Source organism: Microcaecilia unicolor, chromosome 10, assembly GCF_901765095.1.
Source record: "Microcaecilia unicolor chromosome 10, aMicUni1.1, whole genome shotgun sequence".
Taxonomy (NCBI): Eukaryota; Metazoa; Chordata; class Amphibia; order Gymnophiona; family Siphonopidae; genus Microcaecilia; species Microcaecilia unicolor.
The window spans coordinates 210129035-210146064 of NC_044040.1; the positions used below are offsets into that span (position 1 = coordinate 210129035).

Genomic DNA, 17030 nt, shown 5'->3' on the forward strand with positions numbered 1-17030 from the left:
GAGATGGTGACAGACTGACGAACCTAACGAACCCTTCACTTCAGTGAAGCCACGGGGTCAGCTTCAGAACGTTGGAGGTGGAAATTATTATAGTAGATTTGTAACATTTGTATCCCATATTTTCCCACATATTAGCAGGCTCAATGTGGCTTACAAAATACCGTAATGGTGAACGCCAAGTATGGTAGGTATTAAACAAATACAATTAGAAAAAGGGTCAGGTAAGGTAGGGGTAAATGTGTGCAATAAGGGACAAGGAAATATGAAATAAAAATGTCCATTGCAATGTATGTACAGAGGCATTGTACAGTTGAGGCATTTAAGTAGAATCAATAGGGTAGGCCTTGCAAACAGATAGGTCTTTAAAGATCGCCTGAAGTTTTGATGATCGTGCATCATTTTCACACTCTTTGGTAATGCATTCCACATTTGCGTACTTAAGTAAGAAAAATTGGATGCATAGGTTGATTTGTATCTGAGTCCAATGCAGCTTGGATAGTGAAGGTTCAGATAAATATGTGATGAACTGATTCTGTTTCTGGCTGGAAGATCAATTAAATATATCCTGGGGCATCACCGTAGATTATCTTGTGGACCAGAGAGCAAATTTTGAAAGTAATGCGGTCCTTGATAGGGAGCCAGTGTAGTTTCAATCGAAGTGGCTTAGCGCTATCAAATCATTTTTTTGTTGAATATCAGTCTGGCAGCTGTGTTTTGGGCTGTCTGGAGTTTTTTCATAAGCTGTACTTTACAACCCGCATATATTCCATTGCATTAATCTGTGCGGCTCAATACCATTGATTGTGTCAAGCTACGGAATATTTCCCTTGGAAAGTAAGGTCTTATACGTTTAAGCTTAATTTAAGTTAAGTTTAAGTTTAATTTATGGGTGGGCGTTGACATAAGTGGAGCTTGGACAGAACAAGAGTAGGAAACAATTTACAGAAACAAATTACAGAACAGTGGTCCCTGTTTACTAAGGTAAAAAGTGGCCTACAGTAGTGTAGGTGCGTGTATTGTGCGTGCACTGGGTCCGTTTTTACCGCATCTACAATTTTTCTTTTTTAAATGAGAAGGGAAATGGGCCTGGAGTACAAATGAAACCAGTGTGCGCCCAAAACCGGCCTGAGCCCTTAACGCCACCCACTGATCTATCCATAAAGGCTCATATATTACATGCACGGTGATCGGTTGATGCGCGCCAAGTGCTGATTACCACCAGAACCGGTGCACATAGGAGGAAATGCCTAAATAATTCATCTAGGCGTGATGGGCATGCGCCAAATCTGAAATTACTGCCAGGAGGGCGTGCTGGCCTGGCGGTAGTCTCATTTTGGCATGCGCTGCACACACATAGAGCCTACCACGGCTTAGGAAAAGGGACCCCGTGGCACGTTAGCATTTTTAACGTGCCTACAATTAGCTTGCGCGCTAACCTTGTAGGCACCTCTAGGGATATTGTAGGCACATACACAGTTAATGCACATACATGTTTAACGTGCATTAAAAATGCTAATGCATCTATAACGCAGCTTAGTAAACAGTATTTTCAAATAGAAAATACTACCAATTAAAGCTAAAAACAGAAACATTCTGGAGAAACTTATACGAGGACTCTGTAGAGCACAACTAAGAAGCCCACCTCTTTGACACTGCTTTTGACTCCTACCCACTACTCCCTTGCCCTGTACCCTACCTTTAATTCCCTTACCTCTTAGTTGTTCCGTCTGTTTACCTGTCTTATTTAGATTGTAAGCTCTTTGAGCAGGGACTGTCTTTTCATGTATGATGTACAGCGCTGCGTATGCCTTGTAGCGCTATAGAAGTGATAAGTAGTAGTAGTAGTAATGTAGAAGCCTGCCCTTGCACGTATGTGCAGCACATCAGACTCACAGAAACAGAAGCCTGCGCGGCCGCGTTGCTGATCTGCAAGGGCAGGCTTCTTCATGGAATGTTGCTAGTGGAGGAGTAGCCTAGTGGTTAGTGCAGTGGAACATGGGATGTTACTATTTCAGATTCTGGAACGTTGCTATTACTTGAGATTCTAGATGGAATGTTGCTACTATTGGAGATTTTGTTGCTACTATTTGAGATTCTACATGGAATGTTGCTAGTGGAGGAATAGCCTTAGTGGTTAGAGCAGTGGAATACGGGATGTTGTTACTATTTGAGATTCTGGAATGTTGCTATTACTTGAGATTCTAGATGGAATGTTGCTACTATTGGAGATTCTGTTGCTACTATTTGAGATTCTACATGGAATGTTGCTAGTGGAGGAATAGCCTTAGTGGTTAGTGCAGTGGAATACGGGATGTTGTTACTATTTGAGATTCTGGAATGTTGCTATTACTTGAGATTCTAGATGGAATGTTGCTACTATTGGAGATTCTGTTGCTACTATTTGAGATTCTACATGGAATGTTGCTAGTGGAGGAATAGCCTTAGTGGTTAGTGCAGTGGAACACGGGATGTTGTTACTATTTGAGATTCTGGAATGTTGCTATTACTTGAGATTCTAGATGGAATGTTGCTACTATTGGAGATTCTGTTGCTACTATTTGAGATTCTACATGGAATGTTGCTAGTGGAGGAATAGCCTTAGTGGTTAGTGCAGTGGAATACGGGATGTTGTTACTATTTGAGATTCTGGAATGTTGCTATTACTTTAGATTCTAGATGGAATGTTGCTACTATTTGAGATTCTACATGGAATGTTGCTAGTGGAGGAATAGCCTTAGTGGTTAGTGCAGTGGAACACGGGATGTTGTTACTATTTGAGATTCTGGAATGTTGCTATTACTTGAGATTCTAGATGGAATGTTGCTACTATTGGAGATTCTGTTGCTACTATTTGAGATTCTACATGGAATGTTGCTAGTGGAGGAATAGCCTTAGTGGTTAGTGCAGTGGAACACGGGATGTTGTTACTATTTGAGATTCTGAATGTTGCTATTACTTGAGATTCTAGATGGAATGTTGCTACTATTGGAGATTCTGTTGCTACTATTTGAGATTCTACATGGAATGTTGCCAGTGGAGGAATAGCCTTAGTAGTTAGTGCAGTGGAACACGGGATGTTGTTACTATTTGAGATTCTGGAATGTTGCTATTACTTGAGATTCTAGATGGAATGTTGCTACTATTGGAGATTCTGTTGCTACTATTTGAGATTCTATATGGAATGTTGCTATTCCACTAGCAACATTCCATTTTTAGATTGTGAGCTCTTTGAGCAGGGACTGTCTTTTCATGTATGGTGTACAGCGCTGCGTATGCCTTGTAGCGCTATAGAAGTGACAAGTAGTAGTAGAATGGCGGCCCTGCATCCAGGAGAATTTGGAAAAGGTAAACATCAAAATTATAGAATGCCCCGAAGCAACAAAAGAAAGCTTGAAACTGAGAGCCCTAGACCAGACGGAGCAATTTTTGGCTCCAACAGTTAACATTAGTCCACTGAGACTTCTCCTACTAACCTACAAATGCACTCGATCTGCAGCCCCTCCTTACCTCTCTACCCTCATCTCCCCTTACGTTCCTACCCGTAACCTCTGCTCTCAAGACAAATCCCTCCTCTCAGTACCCTTCTCCACCACCGCCAACTCCAGGCTCCGCCATTTCTGCCTCGCCTCACCCCATGCTTGGAATAAACTCCCTGAGCCCATACGCCAGGCCCCCTCCATACCCATCTTCAAATCCTTGCTCAAAGCCCACCTCTTCAATGTCGCCTTCTGCACCTAACCACCATACCTCTATTCAGGAAATCTAGACTGCCCCAACTTGACATTTCGTCCTTTAGATTGTAAGCTCCTTTGAGCAGGGACTGTCCTTCTTTGTTAAACTGTACAGCACTGCATAACCCTAGTAGCGCTCTAGAAATGTTAAGTAGTAGTAGTAGTAGTCCACTGAGACCTAGCAGAATAGATGCCAATGGAATACATGATCATATCAACTCCAATAACATCATGACAATTGGGCAGAAGGGCAACAAGGGAACATATGAAAACAAACACCCGTTGATACAGAATAAAGCCATCATGCTTAGTAGAACAGAAAATCAGTATAGCATGGTTGACTATAAGGAAGTCTTTGATAGCAGGATAATAAATTGACTTGAAATGTACAAAATAAACCCCGGATTAATTGATTACATCAAGTGAAAATGGGGCAAACCACAAGTCATCTGAAGTGAAACGTTGAACAGTTTTTTGTTCCTAACATCAAGATAAGTACATAAGTATTGCCATACTGGGAAAGACCAAAGGTCCATCAAGCCCAGCATCCTGTTTCCAACAGTGGCCAATCCAGGTCACAAATAGCTGGCAAAATCCATCAAGGAATATTTCAGGGAGACTCCATATCACCACTGAGTACTTTTATTAACACTTCGGGCTATGGGTTGATCCTTAATCCTCAAGATAGTAGTTATATCACGCATACCATTTGCAGATGACATGACCAGTGACCAACAATTAGTGGAACAACTCTATGTCGTGAAAAGCATGACATCAATATGAGTTGAGGTCTGGAGAAATATGCTAAGGCAACCTTCCTTATATGAAAACTGAGCAAAACCGGAAACATTCCTCTGACTGATGACGGTGAAATAAAGGAACTTGAATGGGATGGGAGGGTATATAAATGTCTAGGATTAGAAGAAGAGACAATCAAGGATAAATCACTGAGGGGTCCTTTTACTAAGGTGACCGAAAAATGGCCTGTGCTGGTGTAGACGTGTGTATTGGACATGCACAGGTCCATTTTTCAGTGTCAGGGGCGTAGCCAGACTTCAGCGGGAGGGGTTCCAGAGCCCGAGGTGAGGGGGCACATTTTAGCCCCCCCCCCCCGGTGCCACCGACTCCCCCACTATTGCCGACTTTGCCCCCTCTGCTGCCAACCCTCTCGACCCGCCTCCCGCTGCCACACTGTCATGCAGGACGTCAGAAACAGAAGGAAGCCTTTTGCGAAAAGAGGACCTCGGCTGGCGGGGGTTGGGGTCCCCCACCAGCAAAGGCAAATGACAGCGGGTTGGTAGCAAGAGGGTGGGGGTCGGGTGGGTCATCGGTAGGGGGGTCCAGTGCCAAATCTACGGGGGCCCAGGCCCCACGTAGCTACGCCACTGTTCAGCGCGCCTACAAAAAAAGCTTCTTTTTTTTAACTGAAAATGGTTGTGCGGCAAAATAAAAATTGCCACGTATCCATTTTGGACCTGAGACTTTACCACCACCCATTGACCTAGCGGTAAGGTCTCACGCATTAACTGGGTAGTAATGGTCTACACGTGTACAATGGTGATTACCGCTCAGTTAGCGCTGTGTGCCAAAACATTTCCAGTGTGCTTAGTGGATGCATGTAAAAAATAAAATTACCACCTGGGCCACGCGGTAGCCAGTTGGTAGTTCAAATTCACATGCGGAGGACACACGTACGAGCCTACACGGCTTACTTAAAAAGTCCCTGAGAAAAGGTCAGTAAAGAATATTATAGCAGACTAAAATGAATATTGAATAACGCATAAACATCATAGAATAAAATCCAGGCATTAATCAAAGTGCGACTAATTCAGTCTCATTCAGCTTCTTAATGATCTTGCAAAACTGGATATATAAAAAACTCAAAGGAGAGGAAAACCAAAAGCACAATGACAAAAGTCATTATCAAAAAAGCACAAGGAGCCTTTTTTGTAAAAAAAAAAAAAAAAAAGAAAGAAAAGGCCTTTTTAAAAAGTTTTGCCAAAAATGGACATGCGGCAAAATAAATATTGGCGCACGTCCAGTCTGTGTCTGAGACTTTACCGCCAACCATTGACTTAGTGGTAAGGTCTCTCGCGTTAACTGTGTGGTAATCGCCTACGTGTGTCAAGTCGGAGTTACTGCCCGATTTTCGCCGCGTCAAAATGAAAATGAAATTACCGCACGGACCACGTGGTAGCCAGGCAGTAACTCCAAATTGGCACGCGCTGGGCGCACGTAGGCACCTACGCGGCTTATTAAAACGGCTCCTAAGCCCTCTAGTGCCCAAGGTATATAAAAACTTAGATTATGAGCCCTAGGGACAGAGGAAGTACCTGCATATAATGTGTACAGCACTTCATAAGTCTAGTAGATTGTGAGCCCTCCTGGGACAGAGAAATATCCAGAGTACCTGAATGTAACTCACCTTGAGCTACTACTGAAAAAGGTGTGAGCAAAATCTAAATAAATAAGATTCTGGAATCTTGGAGAGTGACAAGATTCCATGCAGAATTTCAAAGAGTAGCAACATTCCATGTAGAACCCCAAAGAGTAACAAGATCCTTTGGGGTGGAGGAGTGGCCTAGTGGTTAGAGCACCAGTCTTGCAATCCAGAGGTGGCCGGTTCAAATCCCACTGCTGCTCCTTGCAATCTTGGGCAAGTCACTTAACCCTCCATTGCCTCAGGTACAAACTTAGATTGTGAGCCCTCCTGGGACAGAGAAATATCCAGTATACCTGAATGTAACTCACCTTGAGCTACTACTGACAAGGTGTGAGCAAATTCTAAATTAATAAATAGTAGTGTTATAGAAATGATTAGTAGGTAGCAATATATTTAGACATACCTTTTAACCCTTTTGGCTGCAAGCTGACCCACTGTACAGTAACTGATATTTATCTACAAGTCTGGAGCTCCAGCAAAGACCTAGAGGCCCAAAAGTACCTAAGCAAGATGGGTTAATCATGTTGCGTCAATGTGCACATCTTTTTTAACATCAGTGGTAAAAAGAATTGAAGCGGTGCAAAGAAAAGCTACGAGAATGGTATGGGATTTGCGTTACAAGACGTATGAGGAGAGACTTGTGGACCTGAACATGTATACTCTGGAGGAAAGGAGAAACAGGGGTGATATGATACAGACGTTCAAATATCTGAAAGGTATTAATCCGCAAACGAACCTTTTCCGGAGATGCGAAGGCGGTAGAACGAGAGGACATGAAATGAGATTGAAGGGGGGCAGACTCAAGAAAAATGTCAGGAAGTATTTTTTCACGGAGAGAGTGGTGGATGCTTGGAATGCCCTCCCGCGGGAGGTGGTGGAAACGAAAACGGTAAAGGAATTCAAACATGCGTGGGATAAACATAAAGGAATCCTGCTCAGAAGGAATGGATCCTAAGGAGCTTAGACGAGATTGGGTGGCAGAGCCGGTGGCAAGAGACGGAGATGGTGCTGGGCAGACTTATACGGTCTGTGCAAGAGCCGATGGTGGGAGGCGGGACTGGTGGTTTGGAGGTGGGGATAGTGCTGGGCAGACTTATACGGTCTGTGCCAGAACCGGTGGTTGGAGGCGGGGATAGTGCTGGGCAGACTTATACGGTCTGTGCCCGGAAAAGGACAGGTACAAATCAAGGTAAGGTATACACAAAAAGTAGCACATGTGAGTTTATCTTGTTGGGCAGACTGGATGGACCGTGCAGGTCTTTTTCTGCCGTCATCTACTATGTTACTATATATCAAAGGTGTTCAGAAACCCATTTTCCCATCCCCAACTTGGTGCCAAAGTAGGAGCCAGGTTACACCACCAGTCTTCTAAGAAGGGCAACACCAATTATTGGAGAAGGTGGGGAAACAGCAAATGAGACGGACAATTTCCCCTTGAAAGTCGAGGAGTGTGGTAGCCGTGTTAGTCCACTCTTAAGGTTATCAATAGAAATCAAACAAGGGTCTGGGGTTCCTAGCCCATTATAAACCATAAAGCTGTATTTCTCTGTTGATCACCCCACCCCTCACCTATCCACACCCATCCTGTTAGAATATCAATGATATGCTTTGATGTCCCCATGCATACCTCCTACCCACCCCCATCCTCCCACCCTGTCAGACTGTCATAGTAATGCTCGAATGTTTTCACTTATATACACTGTCAGCTAGCACATTTGCTTATTTCCGATCTGAGGAAGAAGGGCAACCTTCGAAAGCTAATATTAAGTTATGTCCAATAAAAAAGGTATCATCTTATTTTCTTTTCCATGTTTTATTTTGTTTGATTTCTATTGATACCCTTGAAAGTCAAAACACCTCTTGTCATTCTACACTTCTGATGGATTTTACTTTGCATGACTTCCTTTACAGTTCTACTTTTCTGGGGGAAGGGAAAAGGGAAGATGTATTTGGTAATGTTAGATTGCTTATTTAAGCGGTGGGGAGGGGGAGGTTGTTGTTTATAAGCTAATATGCTCTTAATCACATTTGGAGAACAGACACCTAATATTAGAGTATCTTCATATTACACTTTTTGTCTTAACTAGACAACAACAAAAAAGGATTAATAACTTAATTCTCCTGACGCAGGTACAACATCACTTCTATAATGCAGTAACTCTATCATTAGGTTTGCTGCCGGATCTGTGCGGCGTCTTCTAACAGGAAGAGGGAAGAATGTTGTTCTCATTATTCAATCACAGCTGAGTAAACTCAGGCATGGGGAGAAAACCTGCCTAGTTCACAGCGAGACAGAGGGAGAGCAAGTTTTGAACTTAAAAAATGCAGGAGTCCCTCCCTATTTGTAGTTTATTCCCAGATCCAGGAGGGCTTTTGAGGTGCTTTTACTAAGGTGCACTGAAAAATGGCCTACGGTAGTGTAGGCGCGGGTTTTGGGCGCGCGCAGAATCATTTTTCAGCGCACCTGTAAAAAAGGTCTTTTTTTTTTTTAATTTTGCCGAAAATGGACATGCGGCAAAATGAAAATTGGTATGTGTCCATTTTGGGTCTGACAACTTACCGGCCAGCCATTGACCTAGCGGTAAAGTTTCACACGGTAACCAGGCAGGAACGACCTACGCATGCCAAATGTCACTTGGTGCTCGTCCAAATATAAAAATTATTTTTTTTGGCCGCGCATCTCAGACATGCGGCAAAAATGAAATTACCACAAGAGCCACGCGGTGACTCCATTTTGGCACGCATTGGTTAGATAAACTTGTCAGGTTTTTTTTTTATTCTTTCCATTTAACTTATACTGCAGACCAGAAATAATAACAGTGTTCTACATGTCGATTTAACAGTATACTGAAAAACACTTTGTGGTCAATATTCAGGTGGCAGAGGTAAGCGGGGGTTTTTTTTAGCTGCTGCCAGTGTCAGTCCTAGAAAGCGACTTTGCACAAAGATAGAACTGACTTTATGCAGTCCGATTTGACCTTAAACTTGCAGTTGTGTCGAATATCATCCTTAATGACGTAAGTGCTGAGTCCACCTGCTGATTGCCACAAAATAGCCGGCTTTCAGTTTAGCAGTCTGTGGTGATATCCAGTGGCACTAAATGGTTTCGTTTCTCAGTGTAATTTCTTTTGCTCTGCAGGAGATATTTGGCTACAGAACCCACGGATGCCGGAGAGCCCTGTGCATTGCTGGTTCCATCTTGTCCCTTGGGTTTCTTCTGCTTCTCTTCTACTGGAAACCAGAGTGGGACGTGCGGGCAAACTGTGTCCCCTGCTCTTTGGAGGAAGCTGATACTGTTCTTCTCAGAACTACCGTGAGTTCTTGATTCTTGATTGTTCAGATAATCTGGGTTTGCAACAACATAGGAAGGATAATGGGATTTGATATATCCCCTTTTCTGTCGTACAATCAAAACGTTCACTGTGTATGCAGGTGCTTTCTCTGTCCCTAGTGGGTTTACTAAGCCACTAGTGCAACTGGTTATGCACTAATGCCTGTACACTGCCCATTCACTTTCAATGGGCCGTGACGGCAATGCTACATGGAAGATGCTAGTGCAGCTTAGTACACAGACCCCTAAGATTCATACCCGGGCAATGTAGGTTTGGGTGACTTGCCCAGAATCACAAGCAGCTGCAGTGGGAATTGAACCCAGTTCCCCAGAATCAGAGTCCGCTGCACTAACCACTAGGCTACTCCTCCACTAGCAACATTTCATGTAGAAGCCTGCCCTTGCAGATCAGCAATGCGGCCACGCAGGCTTCGGTTTCCGTGAGTCTGACAGGACTCACATATGTGCAGGACGTCAGACACAGAAACAGAAGCCTGCGCGGCCGCATTGGTGATCTGCAAGGGCAGGCTTCTACATGAAATGTTGCTAGGAGGAGTAGCCTAGTGGAATAGCAACATTCCATGTACATAAGTACATAAGTAATGCCACACTGGGAAAAGACCAAGGGTCCATTGAGTCCAGCATCCTGTCCACGACAGCGGCCAATCCAGGCCAAGGGCACCTGGTGAGCTTCCCAAATGTACAAACATTCTATACATGTTATTCCTGGAATTGTGGATTTTCCCCAAGTCCATTTAGTAGTGGTTTATGGACTTGTCCTTTAGGAAACCATCTAACCCCTTTTTAAACTCTGCTAAGCTAGCCGCCTTCACCACGTTCTCTGGCAATGTATTCCAGAGTTTAATTATGCGTTGGGTGAAGAAACATTTTCTCCGATTTATTTTAAATTTACTACACTGTAGTTTCATCACATGCCTCCTAGAATCTCAAATAGTAGCAACAGAATCTCAATAGTAGCAACATTCCATCTAGAATCTCAAATAGGGAAAAGGAAATGGGACTTGATATACCACCTTTCTGAGGTTTTTGCAACTACATTCAAAGCGGTTTACATATATTCAGGTACTTATTTTGTACCAGGGGCAATGGAGGGTTAAGTGGCTTGCCTAGAGTCACAAAGAGCTGCAGTGGGAATTGTACTCAGTTCCCCAGGATCAAAGTCCGCTGCACTAACCACTTGGCTACTCCTCCACTAGCAACATTCCATGTACAATGTCAAATAGGGAAAGGGAAATGGGACTTGATATACCGCCTATCTGTGGTTTTTGCAACTACATTCAAAGTGGTTTACATTGTATATACAGATACTTATTTGTACCTGTCACGGCCACTATTTTAAAACCAGAACCGGAATGGACAGGAGCAATTTGGAGGATGGGTGGAAGGTTCAGGAGGAGCAGCTGATCTTAGGGGGATCTGGGAGGATCTGCTCGGTAAGAGGAAGTTGGAGAGGAGGGTCAGCTCTTGGGAGGAGAGTTAAAGAGGAACGATGTTGATGGTGGCATCATGAGGAGAAACATTACGGAATTTCATAACAGATTTAATAGACTCATTTTTTAAACACAATCTGAATTATGAATGTTAATGAAAGAAGCACATGTGGACAGCTACTAGAATTAGAGATATTGATGACTCACGATAATTAGACTCCTTTGTGCGCATGAATATAATTGTATCACAAGCACCTCTTAAAACTATAAAAACATGTATATTTCTTGCCTGTTCTCTGCTTTTCTATTTGATTTCTGTAGGATCAATTTAAACAGTGCTGCAAGAAGAAGGTGAAATGGATCCATCTGTCTAAACTGAAGAACTCTGTGGTTGACAAACCCAATCTTCCGATCATTGCCGATGAGAACTCGATTGTAAACAGAGCGATTATGAGGCCAAAACTGAAAGTAAGTTTCTTGTACTGGTGTAACGAATTCTTTTTAAAGTAGAAATTATGTACAGCTGAGGCAGATCTGTTTATTTTCAAGTGAAGGGTCCATGCATAGGATAAACACGAAGGAATGGATCTATGGAATCTTAGCAGAGACCGGGTGGCGACGCTGGTAATTGGGAAGCAAACCAGCGCTGGGCAGACTTCTACAGTCTGTGCCCTGAGAAAGGCAGGGACAAATCAAACTCAGGTATACATTTAAAGTAGCACATACCATGTAAAATGAGTTTATCTTGTTGGGCAGACTGGATTGACCGTTCAGGTCTTTATCTGCTGTCATTTCCTATGTTACTCTTTGGGGTTCTAAATGGAATGTTGCTACTAATTGGGATTCTGGAATCTTGTAACTCTTTAGGATTCCAGAATCTTCAGAACTTTTAGTACAGGAACAGTGCTGGGCAGACTTCTACGGTCTACGCTCGGATTGTGACTGAATAGATAGGGATGGGCTGGAGTGTAAATTTTAAGGAGCTTTTGACGTTAGCCCCAGAACTTTTACGGTCTGTGCCCTGAGAAAGGCAAGGACAAATCAAACTCGGGTATAAAGTATCACATACCATGTAAAATGAGTTTATCTTGTTGGGCAGACTGGATTGACCGTTCAGGTCTTTATCTGCCGTCATTTACTCTGTTACTTCAGCCTAGGATCATATATAGAGGTATAACTACAATAACCACCCTCCCCCCTCGTGTATATGTGAAATGTTTCAAAATATTCTTTTCAGGCTTTTTGACAAGTTAGTCAAGTTTGTTCTAGCAATTTTTCACCAGTACACGCAGGGACAGTAAAGATGTAGTGGCCCTTTTACAAAGCCATGGTAGGGCTACCGTAGCAATGGCATGTGGCTAATTGGCTCTATCGCTGGGCTACTGCAGAAGCCTGGCGATAGTTCCAGTGTGTGTTGAGTTCCTTTTCCAATGCACAGAAATTTTTTTTTTTTTTGCGCTGGGGACTTGCCTGGTGGTAATCAGGCAGCGCTGCGCAATGCCTGGTTACCGCTGGGTTAGCGCGGGAGGCTTTGCCACCTCCTAAATAGGTAAGGGCTTCCCCGGGAAATAGCCGCACAGCAAGTGCTTAACTTACCACACAGCCATTTTAGTTTTTTTTTTTTTTTTTTTAACTCTGTATTGCTTCGGTATTACAGCATGCTCACTTGATCACCACAGACTGCTCACAGAATAAAATACTACAGATTCTTTTGGATTCATATTGGGTAAATGAAACTCTTTATTAGTACTTTAAATGGAGAGATTACATCATTCAGGCCCTTAACTCATCAGCTGGGGGGGCCCGTTGCAGCGAAAGCCCGAAGTCTCCAGACCAGGAACAAGTCTTTTTCTGCACGATGCGTCCATCCACAGAATGAGCCCCAAGACTCTGCTGCAAAAAAGCCCCCTTTTTATTAAGCTAAACTTATCCAGGAAGGTACATGAGATTTCAGTCATATGCTCTCAGTTCAGATAAACAAACCCTGGCCAGGTGGCTTATCTCTCGAAGCTCAAGCATACCCCGGCGCATCCCTCCTGCACAAGCTGGCTTCAGAGGCATTCCAACCTGTTCTTGAGAGGTGCCTTATCTGATATATTGTTCTTGAGTGTGCCTTATCTTCCAGCCTATTCTTTGAGATATACCAGGAAAGTCACTTTTGGGTCAAAGACAGGGGATTTAAAAATGTATTATCGATTAAAGCAAGACTGAAAAGCAATTTTTAATATTTTCCATCACAAACTCCTTTTAGCCGCTGCAGTAAAAGTGTGCCTCAGCATGTGGCAAACCCATGCTCCAACGGCACCACAGGGGTCCTTTTGCTGCAGCTTGGTTAAAGGACTTCTTATAGAATAAGGACACTCAGAGTCACTGCCGCCTATAACACTCCCTTCCTGGCAGTGGCACACCAAATTAAAAAGCCCTGAAACTTGGCAGTCACACCAACTCCTCGCAATCCTTAATCCTCTTATAGGTGGTTGAACCTGGTGCAGAAGGATTCAATTTAGAGATTACAATGCCAGACTGTGTCCTTAAATGACTGCAGGGGAATCCTTTCTCAAAGCACTTTTTAAGTTAAAATACTAGAACACTTGGCAAATAATAAACCTGTATGCATCTGTCTTGGTCTGTCTTACTGTTGAAAACCAATACATACCAGAGGTTTGGCCACTCATTTCATCCAGTTTATAGTTCTCATGGGCAACTTTTGCACATGGCGACAGACTAAATTACTATAACAAGAAAAACCAGACTCAGCAAAAGTAAATATATTTAGTCGATTAATCCATTATCCAAATATTTTTCCCTCCCTCAGACTATCTTTAGTCCATTTTCCTCAGCTCAATAAAGTGATATTTGTTCTTTAAAATAATTCAGAACATAGGGGCCCTTTTACTAAGTCATGGTAGGTTCTACCATGCAGCAAAAAAACACTGCCACAGGTTATGCTGATGCATCCCACGGTAGCGTGCCCCAGGGGTGTAACCAGACCTCGAGGTGGAAAAGGGCCAGAGCCCAAGGTGAGGGGACACATTTTGGACTGCCACATTGCCTTCCCTGCTCTCTCTTCCCTCATGTCCAGCACGCTCCTTTTAGTGAAACTGAGCTGCTCAATTTCACTAAAAGGAGCATGCCGGATGTGAGGGGAAGAGAGGGCGGGGCAGGCAATGCGGTGGCGCCGGAGACCAGCACTGGATGAAGGCTTCAGCTGGCAGGGGTTGGGGACCCCCCCCCAGCCAAACCAGGGGCCCAGAGCAAATTTGGGGGGGCCCAGGCCCCTGTGGCCCCATGTAGCTACGCCATTGGTGTGCCCATCTGCGTGCGATAATCCCGTACTGATACATATTTTTTATTTTCTTAGTGCGGGAGGCGTAGCTATAGACAGAGAGTAGACGTGCCTTGCGCTATTCGGGTAGCATGGGCACGTTGCCACACACTGCCCCGATTACCACAGTGTTGGTAAGGGCTCCCACGGTAATGGCCATGTGCTAAGCAGGAAATCATCACAGCGCCTCACCTGTCACCTCCGTGACTGAAAGTGCAGAATGGGAGATCGGATTCACCTCCCTTCCGGCCTTCCCTCCCTGTGTCCCGCCCTCGTCTGATGTAACTTAGGCGTGAGTAAGCCTTGAAGAATCCTCCCTTCCAGGAGGAGATCCACAGCTTCATTGTTCTCCTGATGAGGACATATCTCAGCTTGCTGCTTGGGTCATATCTTGGCCCAGTAGACTATTATTCCAGGGCAAATCAATAGGAATACTAACAGTTTCTTGACATCCAAGCAATGTGTGTGACAGGTGTTACCCTAGGCGCTGATTTCACCTCTCTCCCAATCTAAAGCTGAGTGTTGCATTTCTGTAGCCATGGTAACTGAGGTTGCTGAGGTTGGGCAGACTGGATGGGCCATTTGGCCCGTATCTGCCATCATGTTTCTGTGTTTCTATGTAAACCCAAGATGATGGTTTCACAAATGTCTGGAGGACACACAGAGCAATGGTTCCAGTACGCCCGATACTCAGGCGTACTGGAACCATTCGGGTTTCCAGCTCCAGCCATGCCTGCCTTGTCTGCAGTTCCAGCCTTGCCTCCAGGTCGTCTTGCCTGCCTTGCTACTAGCTACAGCCTTGCCTCCAGTTCCAGCCTTGCCCCCAGCTCCAGTCTTGCCTGCCTTGCCTCCAGTTCCAGCCTTGCCCCCAGCTCCAGTCTTGCCTGCCTTGCCTCCAGTTCCAGCCTTGCCTCCAGTTCCAGCCTTGCCTCCAGCCAGCCCTGTCTGTCTTGTGGCCTCCTCCAGCCTGATCTTCAGCTCCTGCCGAGTCTTTGCCTAGGCCAGGTGACTTGCCTGCCGTCAGCCGGGGCCCAGTTAATCCATGGGTTGACCGGGCAGCACCAACCCAGCAGTGGCCCAAGGGCTCACCTTCCCTGAGTTTGTAAAACAGGTTGAGGGACTACAGCCCAAAATATAAATCAGAAACCAAGAAGCTAGCCAGGCACAGGTAGTATTAGAACGAAACAGATTAAATTACACACCCATAATCCGATAAACCAAAACTTTAGATTACATAATTTAAAACTCTTTTTTCTAATGATAGGTGTGCTTGCCTATTCTTTCACTATTTGAGCTATGTCTAATCTTTTGGACTCAGCTGCAAGGGTTTTGTTCTTATTCTACCCTTGTTTTAATTATGAATTTAATCTGCCGAAGAGTTTCACTATAAGATAAACCTACTATTTTATTTTGGATTTTGCTCACACCGTTTTCAGTAGTAGCTCAGGGTGAGTTAAATTCAAATACACTGGGTATTTTCCTGTCCCTGGAACCCTAGGCTCACAATCTAAGTTTGTACCTGAGGCAATGGAGGGTTAAGTGACTTGCCCAAGATCACAAGGAGCAGCAGTGGGATTTGAACCGGCCACCTCTGGATTGCAAGGCTGGTGCTCTAACCAGGGACATAGCCAGACTTCGGCAGGAGGGGGGTACGGAGCCCGAAGTGAGGGGGCACATTTTAGCCCCCCGTGGCGGCGCCAACCCCCCCCCCCCCCCCCCACACACACACACTTTTGACCCCCCCCCCGTGCCGCCACCACCACTACTTTTTTGACCCTCCCCCAGCGCCCCTCCCCTTTTGACCCCCCCTTCCCCCCGCTGCCACCGCCGCCATCAGGTACCTGTGCTGGCAGGGGTCCCCAACCCCCGCCAGCCGAAGTCCTCTTCAGCGCCGGTATCCTGGCCGGCGCTTTGCTGCAGCTGATGTGGGAGGATTCTGTCTCTGTGTGAGTCGTCCAGCACGTTCCTGGGACCCCCGCCAGCACAGGTACCTGACGGCAATGGCGGAAAGGGGGGGTCAAAAGGGGCAGCGGTGGCAGGGGGCCAGGGCCAAATCTGAGGGGGACCATGCCCCTGTGGCCCCACATAGCTACGCCCCTGGCTCTAACTATAGGGCCACTCCTCCACTCTACTATGAAAAATAGGGACCCTTTTATCAAGGCATAGTAGGGCTACCGTGTGGGTAGCGTGCCACAAAACAGCATTACCGCCGGGTGTGCCACGGGGGCGGGGAGTAGGCATTCCTGGTGGGAATTGGGCAGCATGGGCACATCGCCTTGTGTTGCCCAATTACCGCACAAATAGTGCATGAGCCCTTACTGTCTTCTAAATAGGAGGTGGTAAGGGCTCAAGCGGTAACGGCCCCATGCGCTAATTTGGAAATTAGCACGAGTCTATTAATAGAACAAATTGAAATTCGGCCATTTTTGAGCCGCTCTAAGAAGTGGCGCAGTGAGCGGGATTACCCACGCACTATAACTATCGCCAGTCACTTTTTAGCGGGGCTTTGTAAAAGGAGGAGCAGAGAACATGACAACAGATACAAACCGAAATGGATCATCCAGTCTGTCCGGCAACGATGTGTCTATTTTGAGTAGATGCACATAGAAATTCTCATATAGCATTTGACCTTCACCTCCTACCCCACTGCTTTTCAGGGTTGTTACTTCTGTGCTTTCTTATAGATCTGATGGCGCCATACCTACCCTGTTTAGAGTTTTAACCACTGCAGGTTACTCCTTGCTTTCTA

General features: G+C 45.0%; 1 pseudogene; it reads left to right on the plus strand.

Moving 5' to 3' along the window:
* The first annotated feature begins 9274 nt into the window (after window positions 1–9274).
* Window positions 9275–17030, plus strand: part of LOC115478383 — a 93795-nt pseudogene continuing 86039 nt past the window's right edge.